The sequence below is a fragment of the Pieris napi genome, chromosome 17, assembly GCF_905475465.1.
Source record: "Pieris napi chromosome 17, ilPieNapi1.2, whole genome shotgun sequence".
In the NCBI taxonomy this organism is placed as follows: domain Eukaryota; kingdom Metazoa; phylum Arthropoda; class Insecta; order Lepidoptera; family Pieridae; genus Pieris; species Pieris napi.
In genome coordinates this window covers 10577308-10593150 of record NC_062250.1, presented here as the reverse complement: position 1 = coordinate 10593150, position 15843 = coordinate 10577308, and the positions used below count along the sequence as shown (strand labels likewise).

Genomic DNA, 15843 nt, shown 5'->3' with positions numbered 1-15843 from the left:
TCTACTAGTTATATATATAGTATATATGTATGTTAAGAATATTGTAAATACTGTATATTTGTGAGTGTTAGAGCAGTGTTGACCTAGTGGTTTCAGTGTGCGACTCTCATCCCTGAGGTCGGTTCGATCCCCGGCTGTGCTGTGTGTCTTTCTATGTGCCTGTTAACATTTGCTCGAACGTGAAGGAAAACATCGTGAGGAAACCGGCTTGCCTTAGAGCCAAAAAATTGACGGCGTGTATCAGACACAGGAGGCTGATCACCTACTTGCCTATTTGATTAAAAAATGATTATGAAACAGATACAGAAATCTGAAGCCCAGACCTAAAAAGGTTGTAGCGCCTCTGATTTATTGGAACGAAGTTCCTTATCGCGCGTTTTGAAAGGGGGCTAGACGGAAAAAATTCTTACGAAAAGTTGTCACGACACTTTTTTGGTATTTGCTATTGTAATACACCGGTTCTCGTCCGATCACCGAAGTTAAGCAACGTCGGGCGAGGTCAGTACTTGGATGGGTGACCGCCTGAGAACCCCTCGTGATGTTGGCTTTTTTTGTAGGGATAAGAAATGAAAATTATTTTTGGAATCACTTAACTAAATTAGTCTTGTTGGAACGAAGTTATCGAGCGTTGCGAAAGGGGGCTAGACGGAATAATTAAGACCAAAAGTTGTAACGACACTTTTTGCTATAGTTGTTATATTTTACATTTTCGATTTAGCTATCGCCAACGTTCATACCACGTTGAATACACCGGTTCTCGTCCGATCACCGAAATTAAGCAACGTCGGGCGAGGTCAGTACTTGGATGGGTGACCGCCTGGGAACACCTCGTGATGTTGCCTTTTTTTTTCGTCGTAAGATTGGTGTCGAGAAAATCTATCATACTGTTATGATACCAATTAACATATAAATTAATCGAAAGGAATTTCGTTCCATCCGGGTGTCCCTTGACACCTCTAAAGTTTTTATTTATTATTTATTTGGAAGATCTTTTTAACAAGTTTTCATCATAATTAAATATAACCTAATTTGTCCATATTTATTCAGAATAGTCTGACGACGGATAAACAATAATGAATCTCACCATCTTTAAGTTTTGAGAAGAAACTCTATTTCCAACATTTGATTATCGCGAGTTGCGTTGCGTCCAAATTTTGCTTTGGGTTCGTAGTTTTCAGTTAGTAACATATACTTAAAATAAAATATTAACAACGGACTTAAAACTAACTAATAAACATTGTAAATTATATTATATAATAAATAATTATATTATATAGAAAAGAGCGCACCAATTCTTAAAATGCCGGCAACGCACTCGCGAGCCCTCTGGCATTGAGAGTGTACATGGACAGCGGTATCATTTAACATCACGTGAGCCTCCTGCCCGTTTGTTTGTTTTTTAGTTTAGAAAAAAAATCTCAGAGATGACAGTCACACACTGGTCGAAGTCGAATCCTCTTGTCCAACACTATTCTTACGGTTTTTCAAGAAAAGATTCCATGAATTTCAAACGCATAGTACTCATAAGTCTTCTTGCATGAGAAAAGTGGTGTTAAATTTAAAGCATCCGTTACCTTCTTTTGTTTTTGTTTTATTTCAGTTTGTTGTTAAATGTTACTCATTCGTATGCTGTTTTATTTTATTACTTAAATCAAAGTCTGAATATTTTTATTCATTTAGGAAAAATTTCTTTACTCAATTTCATTTATTGCTATCAAAAATAAAACGAACTAAAATATCTGCCAATAAACCCTCTCTCCTTTGCCTCTGTTCACTCTTATCAATCGCCAAATTTTTAAATAAAATTCTTGTAAAAACTGTTACCCCTAATTCCATATGTAGTAAGGTTTAAATTAAAATTTGTAGAAAAAACTTAAATATTTACCAATATTCAACAAACAATTTAAAAAAACGTATAAAAAAATTACGTGCAATTATAAAGCGACTAAAATTATTGCTTGTCAACCGAACTCATTTGATTGGCTATTGCTTGACCTTATCAACTTCATACTAAACAAATACAGTGGCTTTTTATATAAAGGGCGGAGCACCCTATGATATCGAAGAAATGAAATTATATAGTGTGAAGTCGATTAATATTTCAACACTCTCTCATTCCAACACTTAGCAAACGCCGTATGTCGGAGCGAGACCAAACATGAAGTCGAAGTTAAGTTATTAAGGTCAAATATTTGCGATAAAGAAAATTAAGTACATAGTCGAAGGTTGTATTCTTCGCACGCTATTATTAATTTTTTTGCCAATTATAATTAAGAAACAGTTGCGCTGAGTGGCTCTTTACACGACACTTTTATTACCGATTGACGTTTTAATTTTGTTTTTTGTACAAATTGCCTGTACCGACTTTAATGTTAAGGTTTGCATTAAAGGCTTTTAGCGTAAAATTCAGAGTAGACTTGCGTATGTAAAAAACGTATTTTATTATCTATATATATAAAAGAAAGTCGTGTTTGTTACAACACTTATAACTCGAGAACGGCTGGACCGATGTTAGTTATATCTTTTTTAGTGGATTCTTCTCAACTCCGAATAGCAGAATAAGTACTAAAATATCGGATAAGTTATCGAATAACAATAAATGAGTAAATTAATTTTACGAATGCAAACAGCATGTGGTGCCATCCGTTGACAAAACTACGCATCATTTTTACGTCGAATTCGTGTCAGTTCAGATCTTGAGGTGAATGAGGAGATGCATGGTTTGATCTTGATCGAAGTTACCTCATCAAAAAATGTTGTATATCAGAAAGTGCTTTGACATGCAGTAACGCAATATTGGCGCTCGAGAGAAGAGGCCTAATGTGTAAAACTGCCATTCTTCTTTCGCAATGGCACGCAATAAAACATTTCTATATTTGCAAAAAGAATTTGTATTAATGTTGACCTTAATGAAATCCTAAGTCTAACTAAAGTTAACACGATATTATTAGACTGTAAGGTGGAACAAAGTGCGCCGGGTCAGCTAGTTTTAAATAAAAATAGCCTGTATCGAGTACATAAACTTTGTTATTATATTTAATATTAGTACACGACCTCCAACGGAGGGAACGCCTCCTCCAAATTCTTCCGTTGGTCTCTCATGTTCTACGTGTAACAAGCAAGAACCTGAGGCGGAAGCTTCAACTTTTGGATGTACCGCGCGCACACACCAACTTGGTTAGCGAATCGCTCACGCGAGCAATAAATATAATAAAAATAATGTCTATGGTAATTATATGTACACTGGGTATATAGTTCTATCGCATTAGTAGTAACTGTTAAGATAGACTAATTATGTGGAAATAAATCAATAAATCTTCGCTATTATTTTCCAATCTTTCCCCACTACCTCTTTTATTTTCTCTTCCCAGGTTTCTGGTGGGCTTCCTCTCTTTTTTCTTCCCACTGTGCTAGTCCAAGTAAGGGTATATGATTTTTTTGAATGTGTTACGTCTGTTATGTTTCTAAGGCTTAGTATTACGAGCCACTTACACACACACACACACACACACACTCGTACACTTTTTAAGGTTTTATTATCATACGTAATACTTTAAATAGTAATTAAGGTGGGTTATTCTGTATTGTATTGAGCAGTGTTGGCCTATTGGCTCCAGCGTGCGACTCTCATACCTGAGGTCGTAGGTTCGATCCCCGGCTGTGCACCAATGGACTTTCATTCTATGTGCGCATTTAACATTTACTCGAACGGTGAAGGAAAACATCGTGAGGAAACCGACATGTCTTAGACCAAAAAAGTCGACGGCGTGTGTCAGGCTGATCACCTACTTGTCTTTTAGATTTAAAAATGATCATGAAACAGATTCAGAAATCTAAGGCCAAGACCTAAAGAGGTTGTAGTGCCACTGATTTATTTTATTCTGTATATTCTTATTTAATGCCAAAAAGTTAAATAACCTTCTAACCCTTGGATTCGTCCTTAAGCGCTGCTCTTGTGCAGAACAAGAGGACATCCATGTCTCCTTCTGTAGAAGGAGTACTTCATTACTTGTTCAGAGTTTATGTCCTAGAAATAGTTTATTATGCTTGTATTTTTCAAAGTCTTAATTGTTTTCAAATTAGCTTCACTTGCGTGTGACCTGCACAAAGAAGGATATATACGAGTTGTAATTATTTTGACATTTGAGCCTACGGGTGGTCTAAAATGGGCTATTTTGCAATTTGTATAAATAAATATGTCAAAGAGAATTATAAGTTTTACTATGTGTATTTTTAGAGTGTTTGTAGTGGTTTAAAAATTATTGAATGCATTTGTTTAATCTATATAAATAAAATGCAATCGCAAAATATGTTGATTGCAAAACCTGACGGCTGAACGAATTTTTTTTTATCTTTGAACTCGAAAGAAGGTTTTTATGGAGAGACATTTTTTATAAACTTAGTTTTTAGGTTTCTGTGGAGGAAAAGAACAGAAAATGTTCCACTTAGGTTGGCTCAGTAAAATTCGCACTTAAAAGTTACATTTTTATATTTTACTAGCTGGCCTGGCGAACATCGTTCCGCCTAACAGTCGATTCTTTATTTTTTTTAAATACTTATTCTGCTATTCGGGACACCGGTCTAGCTAAGATAAAAAAAAGAAAGTTGATAGGACAACAAATACATTATGTCAAAAAATAAAAATTTACCTTCCCGGAACCCCTAAACTCACACTTGAACTTTATGATATGGTATTAAAGTTCAAATTGACTTTTAAGTATTATTCCGAATATTATGTATGGGAATATAGAAAAGTGTTGTTTTTAGACTTTTTCACTCAATTTTTTAAATTTTTCTCTCCGTAAGAACCATCCTCCTACTTCAAAGAATATTATAAAAAAAGAATTGGCCAAATCGGTCAACCCGTTTTCATGTTATGTCGTGACAACGGAAAACGGGTTTCATTTTTATATATATAGATATAGAAGTTAAGTACAGTTTTATATAAAAGTTACATGTTACGGCAGATAAAGCACACATAACAAAAAAAAAAAATTTTTTTTCCTATTTCTTTGTTAATTTTCTTTTAACATATCCGTGCTTAGCAAGACTCCTACAATTATTGAAACAAAATTAATAAAAACAAATAAATCACTGGCGCTACAACCTTTTTAGGTCTAGATTCAGATTTCTGTATCTGTTTCATAATCATTTGTTAATTTAATAGACAAGGAGGTGATCAGCCTCCAGTGCCTGACGCACGCCGTCGACTCTTTGGCTTTCCGGGAAGACGGTTAGTTAGTTTGTTTTCCTTCAGCGTTCGAGCGAATGTTAAATGCGCACATAGAAATAAAGTCCATTAGTGCACAGCCGGGGATCGAACCTACGACCTCAGGGAGGATAAACGCCGGCTGAAGCCACTTGGCCAACACTTCTCATTAAAATAAAAATACATTTTATATTACCCGGGATTTCAAGGATTGTTCAGCCAATCAACTAAACCACAGCAAGCAATCACTAACCAGTGCGTGACGAACGAAGTCGTACGCATTATTAATGGGTGAAAACTAATACAAAATGTTAATATCTCGCGTGATATGTATGGGCGTGTTTAGCGTAGACACGCTGGGGCGTAGCATTCCCGCTATAAAATAGTACACACTAGGAGAAAGCGATCAGCTCCAACGCACATAATGTAAAGCGTGACGCTTATTTACTATGTTTAAAAGGCGGTAAAATGGTTTCACTATACTAATATGTTTCGTTACTTACCTATCTTGCGATTTGTAACTCACTTTTCGAACTCACACAGTGGTTTTCACAGCGGCGGTCGCGCTCAAATCAGTTTATTCTGATAAACACTAAACTACAAGCTCCCTCCTTATCAGAATGCCAAATCATATAATGACTGCTTCACGACAGATTTGAGCGCGACCGCCGTTGCGAAAACCGCTGTGAGAGTTCGAAAAGTGAGTTACAGAATCGCAACGCTGGTTGCGCCGCTTAAATAGCTTCCGCTAGCGGAGATTTCGTGGGTTTTGGGATAGTTTGGCAATCTCTTTAACAATAATCTACAACTTGATTACTAACATCGATGAAAATATTGATGTGGTGTACAACAGTCTGTCAAGTTACGGTAAATTCGTTTATCATGCTGTTAATGAGGTTTAAGTTTTCATTTAGTTTTGGTTATTAATGTGATTTTATCTTTTTAGTTATTATTTTTTGTTTTATTTTATTTTTATTTTGTGGTTGTTTAATTTTTTCCTATGATAGATTGCTTATGTAATTGATCTTGTATGTAAACCTGGAACGAAGACGCTGATTATATAGCTGCCAAAAATATCGTTTATTCATTGCGAGTAGTGAACGACATAGCTGAGAGGAATATAATAAATTAATTACCACAAATGAAGAACAAAAGCAATATTTGCCTTTGATGGTAAAAGAGTATAGGAAAAAGTACCCTAATACAAACAATTTAACCCTTGTATCTTAAAAATAAACAAATCAGATATCTATATAATATCTTAATTAATAACAATAACAATAATTTCGTAATATTTTCGAGACTTGGGTATAAAAATAAAGAATTCTAACAAATACAGATTTTCAATATTTATTTAAAATTCAAACCTTGGTAGCGACCTCTACAATCTACATATCATTTAAAAATTTAAAAAAAAATACTGAAACACTTTTTTATGGAATACTAGTGGACCCGACAGACGTTGTCCTGCATGATATTTCAAGCAATTAGTAAAGCAAAGTATGAAAGTACCGACTGCAGCGCCATCTGGCGGGCTGTGAATCTAAACCATTCCCAGATCCCCTTGAACACACACAAAAAATTTCATCAAAATCGGTCCAGTCGTTTGAGAGAAGTTCAGTGACATACACACTCACAGAAGAATTATATATATAAAGATAACCAAATTAAGTGGTGCCCCACGAAATTAAAGAAAAAAATTTTTTTCTTAGGAATAAGGACCACCCTAGTATACACATTGTTTTAGAATATATGTATAAATAAATTAATAAAAAATCACATAATACATAATTATTTAAATCTTTCAGTAGTATTTTATTGTGTCTATAAAATGACGTGGCCAGAGGACTTTATTTTATAGTCTCTATTTATTTATATACTCACGCCTTTTCCCGAAGGAGAGCATGTCCCTTGGTACGGTCAAGACATATTAAATTTTATGACACCATGCATGCTCGTCGATTATGGATTTTTTTATACAACTGGGGGCAAACGGGCAGGAGGCTCACCGGATGTTAAGTGATACCACAAACCATGGACATTTAATGCCAGATGCTCGCGAGTGCATTGCCGCCCTTGTAAGGATAATTTATTTGAATTAAACATACAATTAATAGTGACATTTTTTGCTTAACCGTTTGGCATGTATTCTCATAAAATAATCATATTAGTCTATGGATAGGATATGAGCACATTTAGTGCAGTTAAATATTATTATTTCATTATGGCAACATTGCGAGGCGATAATTTCCATTGAGTCTCGATATACCTTTATAAATATTAATCAGTATATTGAGATTAATTTTAAAAAAATCGCCTTCAATTGTTTATTTTTGACTTTCGTCAAACAGTCGAACTAATGTGTCTTTGTAGACATTAATTGGTAATAAAATTTATTCTTATTTAATATATTATGACCACGTACGATGTAACGATTTCATAAATAAACATACCACCATTTGACATATACATATAAGGTACGTAAAAACATATTTTTGCTTACATTAAGCTATCGCGGAATATTCTTCAAAGTAATATTAAGAATATCCATAGCGCTACATCACCTGCACCATGAGCACACCTGACATACACGGGTGTGTACGTGAGGATTCAAGTACCTACTCTCACTTTCACACCACCACCCAACACAGCCGAATTAGGTATTACGTATTTAAAAATATTATTAATTTTTTCCGTTCATATTTCAACCTTTTTATGTATATTATGTATTACATGTTTGGCTATATTTAGTGTAATTGACTTATATAATTTATGTTAGCTGTATATACGAAATAAATAAGTAAACTATATGAATAATGAAATCTAAGTAATCGAAACGCCAGACATGAAAGTCGAAGGCATCGAACGATGAAATCGTGCGTGACACAACGTTTTTTATTGGATTTTTTTATTCGTTTCGCATTCTATGAATCGAGATGGCTCCGATTATGCAGTGGTAGAAATTCGTTCTGCGAATTGATTCCTGATTGGTTATAAAGAGATTTTTTGTTAGTTATGAGTGATACAATTCAATAATAATGCCGTTAACTTGCAGTTCGTGGTAGAACTTTGGTTCTATAACTCCAAAGATTCCGTCGGGTAATCAATTTGGTCGCTTATAATATAGTGTATGTTTTAAATAGTTTAATGAAAACAAAGTAAAAAAATACCTTGCAAGAAATATCAAAACAGTTTTATGATTATTAATTTTCAATAACGTAATGTGTTAACTATGTGTAAATTAAAAATAATACATAATCATGGCCTCTCATATGTCAGAATGTAAATCTATAGACAAATTGCGCGTTTCATTGGTTGTTGGTTGTGTAATTAGTCTGTGATTGGACTAGCGTTGCAGTTGACCAAGCACGACAAACAAAACGCGCCATTTCGTCTTTTGTTTTATAATCCCAATATTTGATTAATATTGTCTATGACGTTTTTTTAAAACAATATATATAATTATATACGTAACACCGTGTTATAATGAGTAGAAGAATCAATAAAACCAAAAATACAATAATTTGAATAAATAAAATCATCGACACTTTAGAAAGGACACGTAGGATAAATGGGCCATAAGATTTTATGAAACATTATCTGTAATTAGGACACCATTTTGTTATAGAATATCGAAGGATTATCATTTTAAATTTGGGTAACATAAAAAAGCTGAATGCGTAACGTATGAATGGCGCCAAACCTGCATAGCGGAAGCGACTATAGATAAGTAAAAACTTTCCGTAGACAATAGAATTTTAAGTCTTTATTTCGATAGTATGAAGTGCGTATATTAGACATTCGTAATTTAAATGTAACACGAAGTTAATAATAGATTTTTAAAGAAGGTTTATTAAGATTATTAGTGTTAGTAATTGCACATATTTCAAATACCATCACCATTAGTTACCGTCGCGTCTTTAATTCACCATTTGAAAAACGTTCAACAGAGTCTGCTAAATTGATGGCTTTTATATAACTCGGATCAAGATATAACCATCTACGTGGGCAATTAATTCTAGTTATCTCCTACGTTAAACGAAGATTCCTTTCAAGGCAACCCAGATCCAATTAATCGTTTCCTTAGAGCTTTTTCCTGGCATTAAGGTCTATCAGATTTTCTTATAACCACTGAATTACGTTTCTTGTTTATGTGCCACGGTCGGGTTTTTAGGATCTAATTTATGGGCGCATCAATGTTGCGCACAAGAACAATGTTATATGTACAATAAACTTCGCTTGCGATGTAGAAATTGTCACATTAATAATCAAATTTATTAAAGGCACAGAATAGAAATAGTAACTATTTAATTACTAGAATTCTCAGGGAAAAATATTCTTACACATTACAAATAAAATAATAAAGTGATTCTTGGGAAAGATTGTTTCAAAAATCCTCAAAAAACGAGTAAATACTTGAAGTCTACACGGGGTAACTTGGAGGTGATTTAAATTTGATAAAAAAGAGTCTTCGCCAACTTTGATTTTGTTCCATTTGGAGTAGAGACTTGAAGACTCTTGGACTTAAGGAATTTATTAAAGATTAAGTTGGCGCCTGGTAGATAGTACCGGTGACCCCAGAGCTGGTGCTTTCCTCGCTCAACGAATAAGTATCGTAATACAGCGAGGAAATATACACTGCCACAGGGACCAAACTTTTTAAATTTGTTTGAATTTTCTATTTACATATGCTATTTAGGTTAGGAATATTGTAAATACTGTATATTTGTGTATTGGAAATAAATACTTATTCTAGACTTAACACGTTTGTCAATTTCATTTGTTTTTTAAACACACCATTCTCGACAAGTGATATTTGTCACATATAAAAGACATTTCGGCGAGGTCTTTATAGCGTTCGGGGGTCTGTTGTAAACCAATTAAATGATAATCACAAGTATTGTACAGTAATTAACACGTACAACGGAGTCATTAGCGACAGTTGTCTCATGAATATGTATAGACCAATTAAGGATTTCGATCGAACGATATGTTGTTTATTGAGATGCTGTACCATATCAGGCGTTTGTTTTATACACGAAACATTCGTGTTTAAATAGCTGGAATTATACCATATAATATATACAAATTAAATAAATCAGTAGCGCTACAACCTTTTTTAGGTCTGGGCCTCAGATTTCTGAACCTTTCATGATCATTTTCATCATTCAATCTTATAGGCAAGTAGATCCGCCTCCTGTGCCTGACACGTCGTTGACGTTTTCGGTCTAAGGCGTGCCGGTTTCCTCACGATGTTTTCCTTCACCGTTCGAGCGAATGTTAAATGCGCACATGGAAATAATGTCCATTGGTGCACAGCCGGGGATCGAACCTACGACCTCAGGGATGTGAGTCGCAGGCTGAAGCCACTAGACCAACACTGCTCTATATATATATATATATATATATAATACATACAAGTCAGCGATATATTAAAGTAATAATTAATTTTTTTTGTTTTTTTTTTGTTTTCTTGAAGTTTAGCTCAATTTGTATTTGGAAAATTGCAGGGAGCTAAAGTCTTAGTCCTAAATTAAAACTTTCGGATACATATTTAAACTCGCTCATTGCCAATTAATTATATTATATATAGATTATAAAAAAGGAGTTTATAATAGTGTGGTGTACCTACTGTGCATTGGTTTTACAGGACGTCGAATTAATTTACAATACAACGACGTGGACGGAGGATTTCATTTTATAATCTATATTTATTTATTCACTCAGTTTTCCCGAGAAAAGAGAGCTCAGGCCTCTTGCTACGATTTTTTTTTATAGAACGGGTGGCAAACGGGCAGGATGCTCATCTGATGTTAAGTGATACCGCCGCCCATGGACACTCTCAAAGCCAGAGGGGCTCGCGAGTGCGTTGCCGGCCTTTTAAGAATTGGTACGCTCTTTTCTTGAAGGACCCTAAGTCGAATTGGTTCGGAAATACTTCAGTGGGCAGCTGGTTCCACATAGTGGTGGTGCGCGGCAAAAACTGCCTTGAAAAACGCTCAGTTGTGGAACGATTCTGACATAGCTCACATGCATACCTACCATGCATGCTCGTTGTTTATGGATAATTTGTTAATTGTTTGTAGAACAGACAGGAACTGGTAGGCAAACGGGCAGGAGTCTCATCTGATAAAATACCATCCGTATCACCCCGACGTCCGTCGTTCCACAACTGAGCGTTTCTTAAGGCAGTTTTTGCCGCTCACAGTGCGCAACCAGCTGCTCAATGAAGTATTTCCGCACCAATTTGACTTAAGGTCAAGAAAAGAGCGTACCAATTCTTAAAACGCCTGCAACGCACTTGAGAGCCTTCTGGCAATGTGAGTGTCTATGGGCGGTGGTATCAGTTAACATCAGGTGAGCCTCCTGTGACGCCATGGATATGTCACCGTAAAATTGTAAACACCGTTAGATTGTAATCTATCTCGCGAGATTGTAAACTGTCGAAAGATTGTGTACCTCAACGAACTTACAATTTAACGCATTATTATTCGGTAGTTATATGAAATTTTTGGGAAGTAAAATTAATCTGTAATTGACCGAAGAAGTTTGAATGATAACTAAGTTAGTGTAGTACAATCTACCGAATAATAATACGTTAAATTGTAAGCAGTACGCTGAGGTTCACAATCTTTCGACAGTTTATAATCTCGCGAGATATATAACAATCTAACGGGGTTTACAATTTTACGTTAACAGATACACTCAATAGCAGAGGGCTCGCGATATGTCCCTTTTAAATATCTGATTAACTGAACGAAAGTCAAAAGCACAACTTGAGAACGGTACATAAATGCTTCGTCATTGAAGAATTCGACCAATCAATGTGTAGTTTATTTTTACACTATTCAGATTTTAAACTCCCGGTATTCTCGTAACTTTCTTTGTGCTTATGATAAACACCGCTAAACCATCTACATAGTTGCTCTATTTTTACACGCTTTATATTAGCTTCACCTGTATGTATGTATGTATGTATGTAACCGACTCCTTCGGACTCGATTTTGACCCACTTTTAACGGACAGATTTAATTCAAACTTTGCGCACCTGTCAAAGATCGATGACAATGCAATAATCCGAAAAAATAAATAAAAAGAAATAAACTAAAAAATAAATAATAGTTAAAAAAAACTAAAAAACACGCTTTTAGAGCACATCAAACTAAAAAGTGAAAAATAATTCCCAATTTAGGCTGAAAATGGTAATGAACAAAAAATACTGGTATTATTGTGAAAAAGCGTGGGTTGCTCGATAGACGAAAAATATGGCATGATGTGCTTTAAACGTGTTTTTTAGTTTTTTTAAACTATTATTTATTTTAAAGTGTTTTTTAGTTTGAAGCAATATTGTCCCGATGGCTTTAGTGTTCCCGGCTGTTTACGAATGTACTTTCTATCTGTGTATTTAACACTCGCCTGTACGGTAAAGGAAAACATCGTTAAACACCGGAATACATAAAACATAATTTTATGAATTTAAATGAAAAACCAAAAAGGATTACACCATAATATACACAATAGTTACAAATACTACAATATCGGATATATTTCTTAATATATTTTTATTGTTAAATATAACCTCTTTGGTTAATGATCATCTATGTAGTCTTTGTAGGTATTACAAAATCGTGTTCAGACTTCAGTGCTACATACTTTTCTTGGACGGTAAGAGCGTCGCTGTCATGGATATTAGTATTGGCAGCAAAAAAAATTAACCATTATAAGGGGAATAATGCAGCTAGGTGAGGGGTACCGGGTTCGATTCCCGGTTCGAGGGCAAGTTTTAATTTAATTTAAATTTGTTCTCGGCCTTTGGGAGGGTTGTGCGGTACCGGGCGAGTGCCTAAACCGTACATGGAGCACATGGTCGAATTTCTAAGGCAAAAAGCACGAATTATAAAAATCTTATTGACGCTAATTCTTGACGCTGGCTAATGCACAAACCGTGCCAGTGCCATAAAAAAAAAGGGGAATAATTTGAATTCATGTGGGCTAACTTAATAATTTATTGTAATGTCTTAATAAAACAATGTAAGTAGTATCTAGAAAATAAAGTTCTAGGCTTAAATAAATGTGACACAAACTTATATATTAGGTTATGTGACCTGTACTATTAATATAATATATTTTAAGATACATAGCAATCAGAATCTTTCGCTAATTAAAACGTGTCCATTGTAATCAATAATGCAAGGAATAAAAATAAATACATTTTAGTTGGATTTTTATGACATGGTAAAATTATTTATTGTTACCAAGAAATTTGTTTGACATTTCAAAATGGCGACGGTAGTACCAATTTCAGCCGCCGGCCAAGTAAAGTATGTGGCACTGAACGCGGATAGGTGCGAAAATTACACATGTTATATAAAACACATTCTAAAGAAGTCAAATTTATTCAATAAAACAACTATCATTTAAATTTAAACTGTGTATCCAATGCGTTATTTTCAATCCACGAAATTGGATTACATTATAGTTAATAAAAAGGCGTTAAGTATTACGGAAGAATTAAGGACGTTCGCTCTAAAGACATTAATACTGGAATAATAAGGTGCCCTGAAAGAGACAGCTTATTAGCTTTGCCGCCAGATAAACTAAACTTTTAAGTGTGTTTTTCGTATGCAGTGAATTATAAATAAATATAATCACTAAATTAACTTAATTCATTTCCGGTGACACCAGAGCTGGTTCTTTTCTTGTTCAACTAATAAATATCGCAATACAGCGAGGAATTCTACCAGCATTAAAGGTATATTGCCCAAATGGGACCAAACTTTTTAATTGTATCTTTTAATTTTTAATTATTATTATGATTACTATGTAGGTTAAGACTGTTGTATTTTTTTTTTTGGTAAATAAAATATTCAATTACAAAAAATAAGGCTGGAGGCTGTCGGACGTTAAGTGATACCACCGCCCATGGGCACTCACATTGCTAGAAGGCTCGCAAGTGCGTTGCCGGTCGAAGAATCGTTTCAGAATTGGTACCCTCTTTTCTTGAATGACCCTAAGTCGAATTGGAAATACTTCAGTGGGCAGTTTGTTCCACATAGTGGTCAAAAACTGTCTTGACAAACGCTCAGTTGTGGAACGACGGACGTTGAGGTGATACGGAGGGTCTCTGAGGCTAGCGCAATCCTTCTCCTTTTCCTGATAGTACTAGGAAAGTAGAAGTTTACTGGTGTTCAAGTAAGGATATACAGAAAAGTGAGATGCCATTTATATTGAGGAATAATGTAAAACTTGAATTAAAACAACTTTACAACAAGTGCATCTTGAAACGTAATGTTAATTGTAATTAATTTTACATTTATTAACACGCGATTTTAATTATGACATTTATGATTGAGTAGTGTATTTCTAAAGCCACACAGGGCGTTTCTGTTATTATGATAGTTTCTTGAAAGTCACCTTTATACAGCAACAAAAGGAGTATGAACGTCTAGTATGGTGATTCTAAAGCCGAATTTACATTACGAAACTAGTGGCTCGGAATTAGTTGTATGACATAAATTTCATCAACAATTTCACGTGTAAATTTACAGTTTCATAATGCATGCATCGGTTTCGCGACACTGGATAAATTTCGTGCCATGCGCATATTTTTTGTAAAACTAATGTCACGCAACTACTTTCACGATGAAAACGCGACACGAAACTAGTGTCGCGAAAGCATTTGCACAGGGCAGACGTGTGTGTTTGAGTGCATCGTGCAGCTAAATGACCGCCAAAATGGCAAACCAACGTTGGTCAGTTGACCTTCTGACCAATAATTTAATTTAATTTAATTTAATTTAACAACGACGTTCTGCATCGCAAAATGAAGCTTTGATGTTGACAGAGCCATGTCGTTGGTGATACTGTTGATTTCACGACACTATTATTTTTTGTTAAAGTAGTTTCACACGTGCTGCAACTATTTTCATGAAACTCATTCCAACATGCATAACACTAGTTTCGTAATGTAAATTCGGCTTAAATTAGGGTGCAGTGGTTGAAACATTTAAATCCGATAAATTTAGCGATGAAATATTGAATTTGAAACAGTATTTATAAATTTTAGAGCAGTGTTGGCCTAGTGGCTTCAGCTTCAGGTTCGATCCCCGGCTGTGCACCAATGGAATTTATTTCTATGTGCGCATTTAACATTTGCTCGAACGGCGAAGGAAAACATCGTGAGGAAACCGGCTTGCCTATGACCCAAAAAGTCGACGTGTGTCAGACACAAGTACACAGAGGCTGATCACCTACATGCCTATTAGATAGACAAACGATCATGAAACTGAAACAGAAGTCTGAGGCCTTAATTTTTTTTTTTTTAAAAGACAATTCACACCAATTGACCTAGTCCCATGCTAAGCTGGTGAAGCTTGTGTTATGGGTACTAGGCAACGGATATACATACATATTATAGATAGATATACATATAAATACATATTTAAACACCCAAGACCTAAGAACAACACCAAATGCTCATCACATCGATGTTCGTCTCAGCCGGGGATCGAACCCGCGACCCATGGATTCGCAGTCAGGGGTACTAACCACTAGACCAATGAGTCGTCATGTAGTCTACTAACTGTTAATGTGATGATTTTATTTATAAGACTTTCCAAAGTTGTTCCAAAATC

At 34.9% G+C, this 15843-nt stretch overlaps 1 non-coding gene across 1 annotated transcript; it reads left to right on the top strand.

Moving 5' to 3' along the window:
- Positions 1-723: 723 nt before the first annotated feature.
- On the top strand, positions 724-842 carry LOC125058141. The gene has a single exon (XR_007118324.1). It is a non-coding gene; the product is annotated as a 5S ribosomal RNA (ribosomal RNA).
- The last annotated feature ends 15001 nt before the right edge of the window (positions 843-15843 follow it).